Genomic DNA, 14,724 nt, shown 5'->3' with positions numbered 1-14,724 from the left:
GATAATGTCAGTTGTAGCGCCTGTCTGAAGTCCAGTTGGGTTTCACGAAGTAGACACTTTTGCATGATTACATCATGAATCCTATATACCAAGTGGTCTCTCAGCATCTCATTAATGGTTAAACCAAAGTTTAGATTAGATTTATTTATTGCCACATGCATTACAAACACAGTGAAAAGTGTTGTTTAGTGACGCCACTGTCAGCTGCCACCTTGAAACACAGGAAATAAAGCAAGACGCAGAATATAAAGCCACAAAATAAAGCAAAAGAGTTCATCTTCACATTTCCTTCTTCTTATGGCCCACAACAATAATTGTCTCCATTGCCTCCACCAATACTCCATGGGCTCCTCCAACTTGCCAGGGACCTGGGGCTAACTACTGCCGCCTCACCATTGCCGCCATGTATCCTGCATCGGGCCCTCCCTCAGCCCTACTTTTGCTACGGCCAACTTGCTGCCACCCATCATGAGTCCAGTGCTGGGCTCCTATCACCACCACTGCCACCAACATTACCTTCCTCCACCCAGCCTGCTGACGCCATCTTGGAAAAAGTCACATGCCTCCATCAGTCGTCTTAACCTTGTCAAAAATTCCAATACGGATTCCCTGCTTCTCAACTTGACGAGTATAACTGATGGTGTCTCAGAATTAGAGGAGGCTTACTGTTGTAATATTCCTTAACTGAATCAATCAACACTTGAAAGGTTTTAGTATCTGGTGCCTCAGAGAAAGTTAGGCTCCCAATAACTGAAAAAGCTGCAGGCCCACAAGCTGTCAGGAGAATTACTCATTGCTTTTCATCTGCTCCAAATTCATTTGCCTGGAAAACATAATGCATTCTTTCCAATACTGAGCCTAGTTTTCAATGGCAGATCAAACAAGTCAAGCTTCCCAAGTAACAGCATGATGCCATAAATGCCTACCCCAACTCAGAGATGACTGTTGCAAGCAAATTTCATCAGGAGGATGCTTTTGTTTTGTCTCAACTGGAATATCTCCACAGAGGCCAGTGTCCCATCATCATGACCCTTTATTTGCACGTAAAGAGAACTTGACACTGATCCAGCTCTCTCAGAGCCAGCTCTCAGAGTGAACAGAATCTCTGACACTCCTGTTTATATCTGTCAGCCAGGACTCCCTGAGTGGATCAGGTTAACAGCCCCAATCAGGGATCTCATATTCTATGAGGTCCACCTGGCCAACTTCATTACAATCACTACCGACCTGTCCACAATTTTGCAGTGGGATAGGCAAAGCTTAGACCAGCAGAAGAAGAAGCCACACAAACTTGAGATATGAGGCAAATCATTTAGGACCGAGATGATGCTTATCCTTATGCCTTTTGAGGCCCTTAAGTGGCAACTTCAATGTTGGCAGGTGGAGTTCGGGGCAGGGTGGGACTTGGGCCACTTATTCTAGTGGGAAGGTGAGGTCTCCTACCGTCTCCACACAACGTTTGCTTTTTCCTAACAGTTTTCCTTCAGCACCCTCCCCGAGCCTCTCCATCATCATCCAGAACATACTCTGTCCACCTCTCCCAGCCTCACCTCTCCACCCCGCTGCGAGAGCACCCACACTTAGCAGGTCCTGGCTGTAGGTCTTTGAAAATGGGGACAGCTTGAAGTCCCAGCCTTGACTACTGTTGTGACTGGGATGGCAGTGCTAGTGGCCAATGTGATTGTCCAACAGCTCTGTCAGGCAGGAATTCTTCTAGACTGAGGGCCAAGAATAAATAGGTCTTGGTGCAGTTGTGTGGGGCTTTAGGGAGCCACAGCTGGAACCCTCTGTACAGTTTTGATCTCCAGGTTTAGGAAAAGATTTATTTATATTTGAGGCAGTACACCAAAAATTCATTAGATTGGTTCTTGTTATCCTACAATCAGAGGCTAAGTATGTTGGATTTATACTCACAGGATTTTATAAAAATGAAGGGTGATCTCATTGAAGCGTTCAAGATTATGAAGATGCTTGAATGGCAAGATGCTGAGACATGGTTTTCCTAAGTTGTGGAATCTAGAGGAAAGCCATACAGTCTTGGGATAAGAGGCAAATCATTTATGACTGAGATGAGGTGAAATTCCCTTACTCAAAGGTTGTGGATCTTGGGAATTCTGGACCCCAGAGGTTTGTGGATGCACTTAAATATATTTTAGCTACTTGGGCAATCAAGGGACGTGGGGAGTCGGTGGAAAAGTGGAGTGAAAACAAAAACCAGTGAAGTTCATTATTTTTTAGTCATTCACAGGAGGTGGGGTCAATGAATTGGCAAGAAATTACCTCTAATTTCCTTTGAGTAAGTTGTGGTGACCTGTATGTTGAACCATTGTAGTCCATAGTGAGTAGGTCCACCCACAGTGCAGTTAGAACTGGAGTTTGAAAATTTGACCCAGTGACATTGAAGGAATGGTGGTGATGGAGTTCCAGTCCGGGAAGATGTGTGGCTTGGAGGGGAATTTTCCAGTGATGATGTTCACATGTAACGGCTGCCATTACCCTCTTTAGATGGTGGAAGTCACAAGTTTGAAAGCCGTGCATCTCTGTATTTGCACACAACGCTGCCACGGCGCATCTGTGGTAGATAGAGTAAATGTTGAAGGTGGTAGATGGGGTACCAATCAGGTTGGTTGTTTTGTCTTGGATGCAGCCACATGTCTTGTATGTGTTGTGAAAGCAGCTGTCATCAAGGCAAATGAAGAGTACTCCTGACACATACCTTTTAGATGGCCCACAGGCTTTTGGGGCACAGGAGGTGACTTAGGCATCACAACATTTCTGAAGAAGGGTCCAGACCCGAAATGTCAGCTTTCCTGCTCCTCTGATGCTGTTTGGCCTGCTGTGTCCATCCAGCTCTACACATTGTTACAACATTTCTAGCCTTTACTCTTTGCAGCCACGGTATTTATATGAAAGTCTCAGTTCCGTTCCGGTCAATGGTAACTTGTGGAACATGACAGTCAGGGATTCAGTGACAGTAATGCAAAGGGAGGGGATGATTAAAGGGCAAAGGGGAGTGACGTACCCTTGCCACTATTCTGCACATCTGTCCAGTCCATTTCTATAACTTTCTATAGTCTACAGCTTTCCTCCTTATAGGATTGATTTTCATACAATCTGCAAACTTTTGAATCATGTCCACATATCGATATTTATCATCGAAACAAGGGGCCTTCTATTGAGCTGCATGGAATCTCACTAGAAACAAACCTCGAAGTGACCAAAATTCCGCACTATCTATTGTTCTGTGCTCCCTGCCATTGAACCAATGTTTAGATCCATTTAGATCCATTCTCCTTGAATGCTATAGGCTCTTACTTTACAGCTGTGCTGTATAGCATTTGTGACCCTGTTAAAAGCGTTGCTAAAATTAATGCTGATTACATCGGGCACATGAATCAAAAACTTATAAGGGTCTGAGTGAAATGGACTATTTTTGGAAGAAGTAGACACTAAGTCCAACAGGGTCAATCACTATGTCAGGAACATCTTATGCTATCTTTTACGCTTTTGATGAGTGGCGTGACTAGTTTCTCGCTAGGCAGTGCCATCTTACTAGGCAGGGCCAATTAAGGCAAGCCTTCACAACCATCATGGCACATCTCTGATCCATTTGTCAGCCACTCAAGAAACATAGACTTGCACTGTGGAGTGCACTGATGACAATTAGAATTGAAAACCCGCAGCGGGGACACTCATGCACACAGACAGATACCCAGGCCATAGGGTGCATCTCAGCGCTGCCGATTTGCTCTCTTAGCACTCACTCACTTAGCACCTACCTGCATGCTTGCAGCATCTGTGCCACGTCTGTGATTCCATGCCAGTTTTAATGTGTTGGCACTTTAACCAGAGACAAAGGCTATTGATATTGCGGCATTGACGGGTTCTTTTCTGCAGGCAGGCTGCTTGTAAGTAGGACAGCTTGGAGCGGTCTGGAAGTCTGTCCACTATAGTCTAAACTGAGGGTGCCACCTTGTCCTGGTGTACCATGTTCTGCACAATCGGAGCAGGCAACTACGCTAGCTGACCCATGGTGAGGAGCCAGGGAAACAGAGCACTTGTCAGAGGAGAGTGATGAAGACCTTGAGCTGGAGGAAGCTCTCCTTTTGGATGATCAAACTCAGCTGCATCAGACAATACAAGGCAGGAGGGGGCTGATTGACTCCCAGTTCCAGTAGCAGTGAGCTGACTGCAAAAAACCATCATGGACTGTCAAAGTCAAGTTGGTTTGGGTATGAACTGCAGCCTCTACTCATCTTTTTTGTGCTCTGTTTTGCTGGCTGTCACTAAACACTCATGTTTGGAAATGTCCAAATTTTTGCCGGCCTGTGATGTTCCCCTACTGGAGAGTGCTAAGATGTGAGTGAATTCTGAGCATTGGGGAAAAAGTAACAAGGTCTCAGAGAAGGTGTTTAGATGGACATATCTAAAGATAGATAAAGTGTATGGTGTGGTGGTTAAGCAGTGAATATGGTATGAGAATAGGGTTGCATGTGTGGTGGACAGTGTGGCTTTGTCACTGCTGTACCATTGTCTTGACAGTGAGGAACAATGCCAGATACCCAACCCTTGTTGAAAGATGGCATGCATTGCAAGGATGCCTATCTTTTAGCAGATATCCTCCAAGTGGTGAGTTATCCTGAGAATAGAATCGGATGTGAAAGATGCCAAAGGGTGGTGTCGTTAGTTAATGAGGAATGTATAGTAAGCTATGGTGATAATCCCCTCAAACAAACTGGACGCAACTCGCACTTAGCCAAAATAACCCAATGAATTTTTGTGAGGAGGCACAAAGGAGGACCAACACATTTAAACCAATACAATGTTTGTTTAATAAATTCATATCTTTTTAAATCCGTGCTTTTAATTTCTATGTCGCTGAAACTGAAGTTGTGAATAAAATCATAGAATGAATGAAAGTTGAGTAATTTGAGATCCCTTTAGCATCATCATTAGTCAGTTTCTACTGATCCTGCATTTTTACAGTGTTCAGCAATCCTTTTAAAAATAGCTGCAATCTTATTGTCACAAAGAAGGATCACCTGAGAAGATCAGGTACTTTAAGAGATGTTCCAAGTAAGCTAGTATCTCTGTATGGCCCATGTTAAATCAGCCAGCTGAAATGAACTACAGACATGAGTGATGTTAAATATTGCATGATACCTAAAAGCTTTTTCTTTTCCTTTTTATTAGAGGCAGTCATTGAAGTCTTTCAGCAATATAATTCAGATTAAATCTCCTTGTTTATTTCTACTGCCATTGTCAATCTTGATAAAATGTTTAAAATATATTTGGTGCAAAAAAATCCAGATTTTCTCTAATGTTATTTTTGAGATAAAACCAGAAAATGTGTCATAGCTAGAGGATATTCATGAATGTATTTTCATAAGGATTGTAATTTATGAAGAAGCTTAAGGAAAATTATGTCACAGACTTCATACAAATGTGTTATAAAAATGGATATTGTGTCAGAGGTTATACTGTAACAGAACATTGAAAAATGTGGAGGATGATTGATTTTTGGCAGTGCATTCAGGCGATACCAACCCTCCATGTGGTTAGGTTTTAGCTGAAACATTGGTTCAGCCTGTGTTTAGCAATTTTGGAAAAGGACTGAAGCCAGTACTAGGAATAGGCACCCTGATGGTAGTTAAACAGTTGGCTCCCATGTAAAATGCCTGAGTGCTCATCCAAGCAGTTGTGCAGTATTTTGTGCTTCAAGAAACACTTGAAGAGACCTGTTGTTGAAATGTAAACCTGGTGTTGATGTTAATTTAAGCACATCTTAAAGTGATACTCATTGCTTCATGATAATGCCTTCTGAACCTGTCAAGGGGCCTCAGTAACACATAGGCATATTTTCAGGGGCACTTCATAAAGAGTTATAGAGTGATAGAGCTGTACAAAAGCATGGAAACAGACCCTTCGGTCCAATCCGTCCAAGCCAACCAGATGTCCTAAATTAATCTAGTCCCATTTGCCAGCATTTGACCCATATCCCTCTATACTCTTCCTATTCATATACCCATCCAGATGCCTTTTAAATATTGTAATTGTACCAGCCTCCACCACTACCTCTGGCAGCTCATACACGCACTGCTCTCTGTGTGATAAAAATTGCCCCTTAGGTCCTTTTTAAACCTTTCTCCCCTTACCTTCAACCCTCTAGTTTTGGACTCCCCCACCCTGGGGAAAAGACCTTGGCTATTCACCCTCATCCATGCCCCTCATGATTTTATAAACCTCTGTAAGGTCACCCCTCAGCTTCCGACATACCAGAGAAAATAGCCCCTGCCTATTCAGCCTCTCCCTAAAGCTCAAACCCCCCAACCCTGGCAACATCCTTATAAATCTTTTCTGAACTCTTTCAAGTTTCACAACATCATTCCTAGAGCAGGGAGACCAGAATCGAACACAGTATTCCAAAATTGGCCGAACCAATGTCCTGTAGAGCCGCAACAATGACTTCCCAACTCCTATACTCCATGCACTGACCAATAAAGGCAAGCATTCCATATGCCTTCCTCAGTACCCTGTCTACCTGCAACTCATCTTTCAAGGAACTATGAACATACACTCCAAGATCTCTTTGTTCAGCAACTCTCCCCAGGACCTTACTATTAACTGTCAATATCCTGCCCTGATTTGCCTTTCCAAAATGCAGCACCTCACATTTATCTAAATTAAACTCCATCTGCCATTGCTCGGCCCACTGGCCCATTTGATCAAGGTCCCCTTGTTCTCTGAGGTACCTTCTTGGTTTTCCATGACACCACCAATTTTGGTGTCATCTGGGATGATCTAACCTTTCACAAGCATTCTGCTATTTATGAGGGGTGGCTGATGCACAAGAAATAAAGTGCTCCCACAGCAGTAACAGACTGAGGACATGCTTTTTGAGGTAAGCATGTGACTTCCTTTCCTTTGTGGGCCAATCTGGTTGCAGTACCATTAGTGCCAAGGTGTAGTTGCTGCTCTAGCAGTGTCCATTACTAGGCCCTAGGATGAAGACCAGCAATGGTATCCGGATCAGGGCAGGTTTGGGGTTTTGGATGGGGAAGTATTGTGGAGCCTAGGGAGGAGGCCAGAAGGGTTGGGGTGGCTTTTAGTAATAGGGTAAGTGACAAAAGACAGGTCACTAACACCTTGGGGATTGCTTCTGATAGGCACAGCACACCACCTGAAGAATATAACAGGCTATCTTTCTGTCTTTTAATCAATCTAGTTAAAAATGGCTTTCAAAGTCCCACCACCCTCCCCACACCCAACGTTGTAAGGTTTAAGCAACATTTTAATTGGTTCATTTGGCTTGTGAACAGCTTCCTATGTTCCACAAACACAGTCTATCTTACCTTTCCTCATGGCTCAACTCCTGGCCATAATCCTCAGAGATCTTTTTTGTACTCTCACTAAAGGTAATATTACTTGTAATGTGGTGAGCAGAACTGGTTGAAGTTTTCTAGCTAGATATACATTTTGATTCATTGTTACATATATGTAAAAATACAGTGAAAGTGTTTTCTAGCATGCAAACCGCAAAGTGTTGCTAGCTTGAAACACTGAATATAACTTGAGATTTTATTGCAATAGAGTTCATCTTTCCCCCTTCTTGCTACCATCTGCTACTCCTCTGTTCACCTCTTGACATCAGCTGGGATCTCTGTAATGGGTTCTGGGTTCTCGGTTAAGGGTCATCCTCTGCCATTGCTGCCGCTCCCCCAGTCGCTGCGTCTGAGCTGGAGCTATGGGCCTGTTCTTCTTCCGACACTCCTCCAGACCCTGCCGCCGGCCATCGGTCACCAGAGTACTGGCTCCAGACTCCTCCATCGCCGACGCCAGAGCCTCTGCGACCTCAGTGTGCGAGCCGGAACTGGCTATAGATCTGAGGCAGCACAGGGCCCAGCCCCAAAGGACTCCCGTGCAGAAAAAATAACATACGGAAAGTGAATGAAGCCACCACAGCACCGAACAATGAAGGTATGCGAGATGGTGGGAATGGTGTGGATGAAGCCGACTCAGCTGCACGGTGCCTATGAGCAGTTGAGCCCTGGGATCAGGAACCAAATGCTGCCGACTCTACCACTGCCATCATGGAATGTATGTTTTATGTGGTTCCAGCATATCAATTGGGGTGGCACAGTGGCTCAGTGGTTAGCACTGTTGCCTCACAGCACCAGGGATTTGGGTTCAATTCTGGCCTTAGGTAATTGTCCATATAGAGTCTGCATGTTCTGCCCATGTCTGCTTGGCTGACTGTCTGTATGGACTTTGCACATTCTCCCTGTGTCTATGTGGGTTTCCTCTGGGTGCTACGGTTTCCTCCCACAGTCCAAAGATGTGCAGGTTAGGTGGATTTGCCAAGCTAAATTGTCCTGTAGTGTCCAGGGATGTGCAGGCTAGGTGGATTAGCCATGGGAAATGCAGGGTTACAGGGATAGGGTAGAGGGATGAGTCTGGGTGGGATGCTGTTCGGAGGATCGGTGTGGACTTAATGGACTTAATGGGCTGAATGGCCTCTTTTCGCACTGCTTGGATTCTATGATTCTATAACCTTACTGCTCTGAAATTCTATGGCTTGGCCAATAAAGGAAACTGTCCAATTTGTCACCTTGACCAGCATATCGACCTGCACTACCTTCACATATCTGTGGATATACACTTTAATATTCTTTGTTCCTCAATATTTTTCAGAATTCTTCTATTTGTTGTACATTTACTTGCCTTGTTTGTTCTCCCCAGATGCATAGCTCACACTTACCTAAATTGAATTCCATTTACTACATTTCTGCCCACATGACCAATTCCTTGACATCTTCCTGCAGTCTCGTTTTCCTGCTCACTATCAACCATACGGCCACATGAAAAATGGTTTCACTTCATGAGTAGTACACAACTACGCACTTTGTGTCTGTTCTCTCAGTTTACTTATCAGGGCCAAAGTTTATAGGGAAAAAATTGACACGGATTTAATCAAAATTACCAGCAAAAATGTAGTTTTTGGGTGTAGGCAGAGAGCAGGATATCAGCCCCTGTTAATTTTAAAAGTACAAAACCACCTCATTGTTGAGACTTGAATTGTTAAATACAGGAGCAGTGCCAAAAGGTATTACAAGAAGTAAATGTGCAAGCAATTTGAAAAGAGAGGTAGCAAGATATTTCTCGAAATGACAGATTTATTATTCTGTTTTCAGTCGGAAATAACAGGAAGTATCTCATCAAGGTAAACATAGTGTGGCCAAAAGTCCTCGGTATTAGAAGCTTATAGTAGCATTAATTAATAACAACTATCATCAGGCAGTTCCAGAAATGCCAGGTATTCGCCCAGATGAGAAGTCCCTGCCCATCCCTGATAGTGTTTGGAGTAGATAAAACTTCCATTGACCCTGACATCACGTAAGAGAGAACGGACAGTAAACTTCCCTCAACAAAATTTCATGGTAAAACTGGTGCGAGTTTGCCTTTAACAGGGTGTTTTACCTTTACACGACAATGCTTATGCTTTCGTTCATAACATCAGAAACTGGGTGTTGATAACAAGGTGTTGAAGAATCCAACTGACATTTATTGCAGCTAACTATATACAAACCTTACATTGACCGGGCACATAAATGGCTGGGCTAACATTAACCAGTAGTTTATAACAGAGCAGAATGCATGCAGTAGAATTAAGGTTTTCTGATAAATAGCTTCTCCCAGTCTATCATATCATGTTCAGCCTTCCCAAATCAGCACTTTGATTTCTGGTCCATCTTTGTCCTTTTCCATGACTACCTTAATTCTTATTGAATTATGCTCACTATCACTGAAACACTTCCCCACTGACACTGCTACAACTTTCCTGGCTTCATTCCCTAAAATTGCATCCAGCAACACCACATTCTGTAGGACCTTTCATGTGCTGCTTAAGAAACTGTCCTGGATACAATGTAAGAATATTGTACCATCTAAGTCTATCCCAGTTAATATTAAGGAAGTTGAAATCCCCTGCAATTATTACTCTATAATTTTTACAATTCTCTGAAATTTGCCTTCATATCTGCACTTCTTTCTCAGCCAGAGTGTTTGCCGATCTGTGCTATGCTCCCAACCATGATTGCCCCCTTTTTGTTTTAATTTTTTTATTATTTATTCATGGGATGAGGGCGTCGCTGGCTAGGCAGCATTTATTGCCCATCCCTAATCACTCAGAGGGCAGCTGAGAGTCAACCACATTGCTTTGGGTCTGGAGTCACACGTAGGCCAGACCAGGTAAGGATGGCAGTTTCCTTCTCTAAAGGACATTGGTGAACGAGATGGGTTTTTCCAACAATTGACAATGGATTCACAGTCATCATTAGACTCTTAATTCCAGATATTTATTGGATGCAAATTCCACTATCTGCCATGGCGGGATTCGAACCTGGGTCTCCAGAACATTATCTGGGTCTCCAGAACATTATCTGGGTCTCTGGATTACCAGTCCAGTGATAATAGGCCATTGCCTCCCCACATCACCTCTATATATACGGCCTCAATTGAGGAACATTCTCAGATATCATCCCTCCTTACTGCAGTAATTTATTACTTGCAAACAACATTGTGATGGTATCTCCTCTTTTACACCCCTCTCAATCATGCCTTCAGATTCTATACCCAGAATATTGCCTGTCCTGTCCTGCCATCAACTGTGTCTCCATGACATCATTGTTATTATGTGACATGTTCATTAGCATCCTCAGCTCATTTGTCCTACTTGCAAGTCTCCTTGCATTAAAATAAAGGCCATGCAGCATTGTCGTGGTTCCTTGTGCCTTAACTTGACTATACACATTTTGCCTTCCAGAAAGACTTGTTTATTTCTTCAATATTTGTCTGTGTACATTACCTCATAATGTGCAGTACTGCCATTTCATACATCCCACCAAATTAGCTTAAGCACCCACCAACAACCCGAGTAAACCACTCCCCCACTCCCTCAGATCTCTCAGCAGGATTGTTTGTCTAAGAGTCAGTTACCTGCAGGACAGCCTTCCTTGATCTCCTTTCTATTTCCGTGGTTGCTAGAAGCTGTGAGAGTCACTGTCCAGTGCACAAAATAACCTTTTTAACTAGAATCTCTGGACAGAAAACCCTGAAGTCAGATGCTGACTTTGCAGCTGAGATCTGGAATGACATTGTCTACTTCAACAAAGGAGCTTCCCAGCCTCCCTAGTGCTTGCTTGCTGTCTGTTCTATTCACATTCCACTCCTCATATTTGGATATAGCTTACAAAAAAGCTATAGCAGTGAGATTCATGAAAATTATTCACCAGTGTTGATGCAAGAGGCAAACAGCTTTTCAAATCTTTTTAATTATTTTGTGGGATGTGAGCTTTTCTGGTTTGGCTAATATTTATTCCCTATCTCCAACTGCCCTTGAGAAGATGGTGGTGAGCAGCAGCCTGTTGCATTCTAGGTAGTGTGTACATCCACAAAGCCGTTTAGGAGGAAGTTCCAGGATTTTGATCTAGCTGCAACGAAGTAATATCAGTACAGTTCCACATCAGAATGATGTTTTTCCAACCAGTGGAGAGTTTTACACTAATTTCTACTGACACCAGTTATGTTAGGGTGCTGCAACGTCACACTCAGTCAAATGTTGCCTCAATGTCATGGGCAGTCATTCTCGCCTCACATATAGAACTTAGTCAATAGGCCACAAGTCCCAGGAAGTGTGATGATTAACCAGTAGAAAACTATGACCTATCTGCATCTTGAGCATTGAGCACACCTCTTGGAATAGTACAGGACCGAGGCATATCATTGCCTTGGAGGCAGTAGCAAGACCAAAGGCTCCCCAATAAGTCTGAGAACCTGTGCTGAAAAGAATGTTTAAGGCTAGACCTAGATGTTGAAGACATTCAAAGGTATGAAAGGTGAAATATTAATTTTAAAATAAGTGCTAAGACAAAGGAACGTGGGTGCCAGACAATTTTTTGCAAGAAATTCTGCAAATTGTCATGAATTTTAATCCCTTTGTATGCACCAATATTTGTTAATCCTGGTCGAGGCAATACCACATTTCACCCTTAACAATATGATATTTTCTTTTCATCAACAGCTTCAGTGTCACCAGTAATTTTTCATATAATCTGTAAATTAATGTATATACGTTTCACTCTGATGAAGGTAAACATTCATGTCCCTGAAGGTCTTAAGCATATGCTAATATTCTTAACCTTTACAATTAGAACTGGCAGTTGGCTAATCAACTTTACAGATGATGCCTGCAAAGCTATCTCAATTTTGTTTGTTTTTAACAGTTTAACAATATCTTGAATATCTTTTATATTCATGTTTACCTCAGAAGATGTTTGTTAACCTGTTTGAGAGGTTGAATGACAATCAACATTGAACAGCTACTCTGGGGCTTTGTAGGGCTCCAATAATAGCATATTGTTGAATGTATCTGTGGAGCTGTAGTATACGAGATGGAGCTTGCTCTTCCTCATTCCCTTCCAACCCAGACACTGAGCACTGTGCTCAAAGTTATTGGAGGATGAATAAAAACATGACGTTTGGCAGATAACCATGTTAAGGTTTTTGTCTTAAGGTTTAAGAAATTAATATCCTAATGTTTAACAACATTGAGGTTTTTGCAAACACTAGATGCTCCATGACTTTTAGGAAGTGAGACAAAATTAAAATTGTGCCAGGCTGTTCATTTCACCAGTGGATTTATGCCTGGCCATGTATCATTGTTGTGTTTGATCCAAACAACTTCTGTTATGTTCTCTTGCAGTTGTGGTTTTATCCAGCCTGTGAACAAGAGAGCCTTTGGCTGTTTTTATTTTCTCAGTAGCTCTTTCAGTCTAATTCATTTATACTTGCCTTCTGATCTGTTCCAAATTAACTTGACTGAAACCATGTATGACTGGAAAGAATAATTGAAGCTTTCTGGTAAGTATCTTTAACTTTTCAGAAGTGTAGCTTTGTGTTTTAGGATATTAATGCATGGAGATGTCCTCTGTGGCCCTTTCACATTCTTAAGGGCCCAATGTTTGTAATAAAGTTTTCATCATGATCTAGATTGTATGCGCTCGTGATTACCAGTTGGAAGACGCTGAGCGGTGCCTTTGAGTTGGGATCTGATTTGTATTGTTGTGTGGTATGCGATATTCAAAAAGAATTATTGAGTAAACAAGACCAGAAATACCATTATGAATACTTGTCTGTCAAAAAGAACCTTCTAGTTATGTTCCCTTTGGAATTTGTTTTCCTGGACCAATAGATTTCTGAAATCAATTGCAGGATGTTAGAAATGACATTAATTATTTGCAAACTCAAAATATAAGTTTAAATGTTGGTTTTCAAAATATTTTAAGCATTTTGGTCTGACATCAGTATTAATCGAATTTTAACAGTTAGCAGAGTGAAAGTATTTCATCAGTGTAGTGTGGACAGCTGTTCAGGTCCTCTGACACGATGAATACACAAGCTGATTTGCACCATCTTAAAAATGTGACCACGTTCCAGCACCGGTCCTAAAGGTAGAGCAATTCCCACCTGTGCAGCACCCTGTCCAGCAGGAGCTCAGAGCCTCCCTGCAAAGAGAGTCACTGAATTCCCCTTATCTGCCATGTCCGGAGCAAATGTCAGATACTGTGCAGAGCACCTCCGGACTGACAGGTTACGGGTGCAGAGCAGCCTTTTAAAGATGGCACCAGCGCCAGGAATGATGGTCAATTTAGGGATCTCCTGCCAGTGGTGACTTGGTCTGTAAACAGCACATGGTAAGGTGTGGCAGAAATTGGACATGACAGTTGCCATAAGGACTGAAATGCCAATTAAAGCGTAAGAAACAGCAAGAGAATGTTCTCGGCCTCCTGGCAAGAATCACTTTACCAAACTCAATACAACTCCACTTCGTCAAAAACAAAACGGAAAATTCAGCCCACTGTCTTCTGTATTTCTACATTCGCTGATAAGATGTATGTCTGTCATCAGGTGAGGGAATGGTTAAGAAAGAATGACAACATAAAACCCTTCTGCTTTATTCACCCTGTCACTGTAGGTTTGTAGATCCATGTTGGAATCGTTCAACAGCTAATTTCAACCATTGCTGAATAGTGAAAAGAGAAGAATTGAATATGTGCTATCCAACTACACATTTTCAGAGTTCAAGCGGAATTAATTGAGGATAAGATTACATTTTTATTTCAATATAAATATAATGTCCTTTTAAGTAGGCTACATCAAATTGACATTTGTATGGCTTGAAAGGTGTCATCAATGAAAAGGTCAAGAAAAAAGCAGGAAACAGTTTTATTCTGGAGTGGTTTAAGTTGTCTTATCAGAAAAATCTGGTCATATTGATCTTTTTCCCTTCCAGTATTCTAGATTTAACTGCCTTAGAAAAGAATAGGTGGTTGTTACTGCCCTGTCAATTTTTTTGCCTGTAAATCTGCAGTATCAGCAGAAACTAGAACCCAGTAAGAGCATATTCATTTGCTTTTATCTGCCAGACAGTACAACAGAAATACATTTTCTCCGGCAATAAATATCACATTTTTGTCACAAGGTTATATGATACAGGTGTATCATCTTTTGTGACCAGGCATATCGTGAGTGTAAAATTGACAGGTCTTACTTCTGGCAGCTAAGTAATAATAGACCTTTTATCTGATTTTAGTTTGCTGGATAATCATAACAGGAGCCTGGGAATAGCATCCATAAATCTACTGTTGTGAGGCATTTATTAACCTA

General features: G+C 42.2%; 1 protein-coding gene across 1 annotated transcript in view; it reads left to right on the top strand.

The window, feature by feature from the left end:
- The window catches only part of LOC125483379 (teneurin-4), a 197,917-nt gene that overhangs the window by 24,834 nt on the left and 158,359 nt on the right, over nt 1–14,724 (top strand). The gene's annotated exons all lie outside the window — the stretch shown is intronic.

This window comes from Rhincodon typus, chromosome 6, assembly GCF_021869965.1.
Source record: "Rhincodon typus isolate 14 chromosome 6, sRhiTyp1.1, whole genome shotgun sequence".
In the NCBI taxonomy this organism is placed as follows: Eukaryota; Metazoa; Chordata; class Chondrichthyes; order Orectolobiformes; family Rhincodontidae; genus Rhincodon; species Rhincodon typus.
The sequence above is the reverse complement of the archived record's forward strand: the minus strand, read 5'-3'. Positions and strand labels throughout refer to the sequence as shown.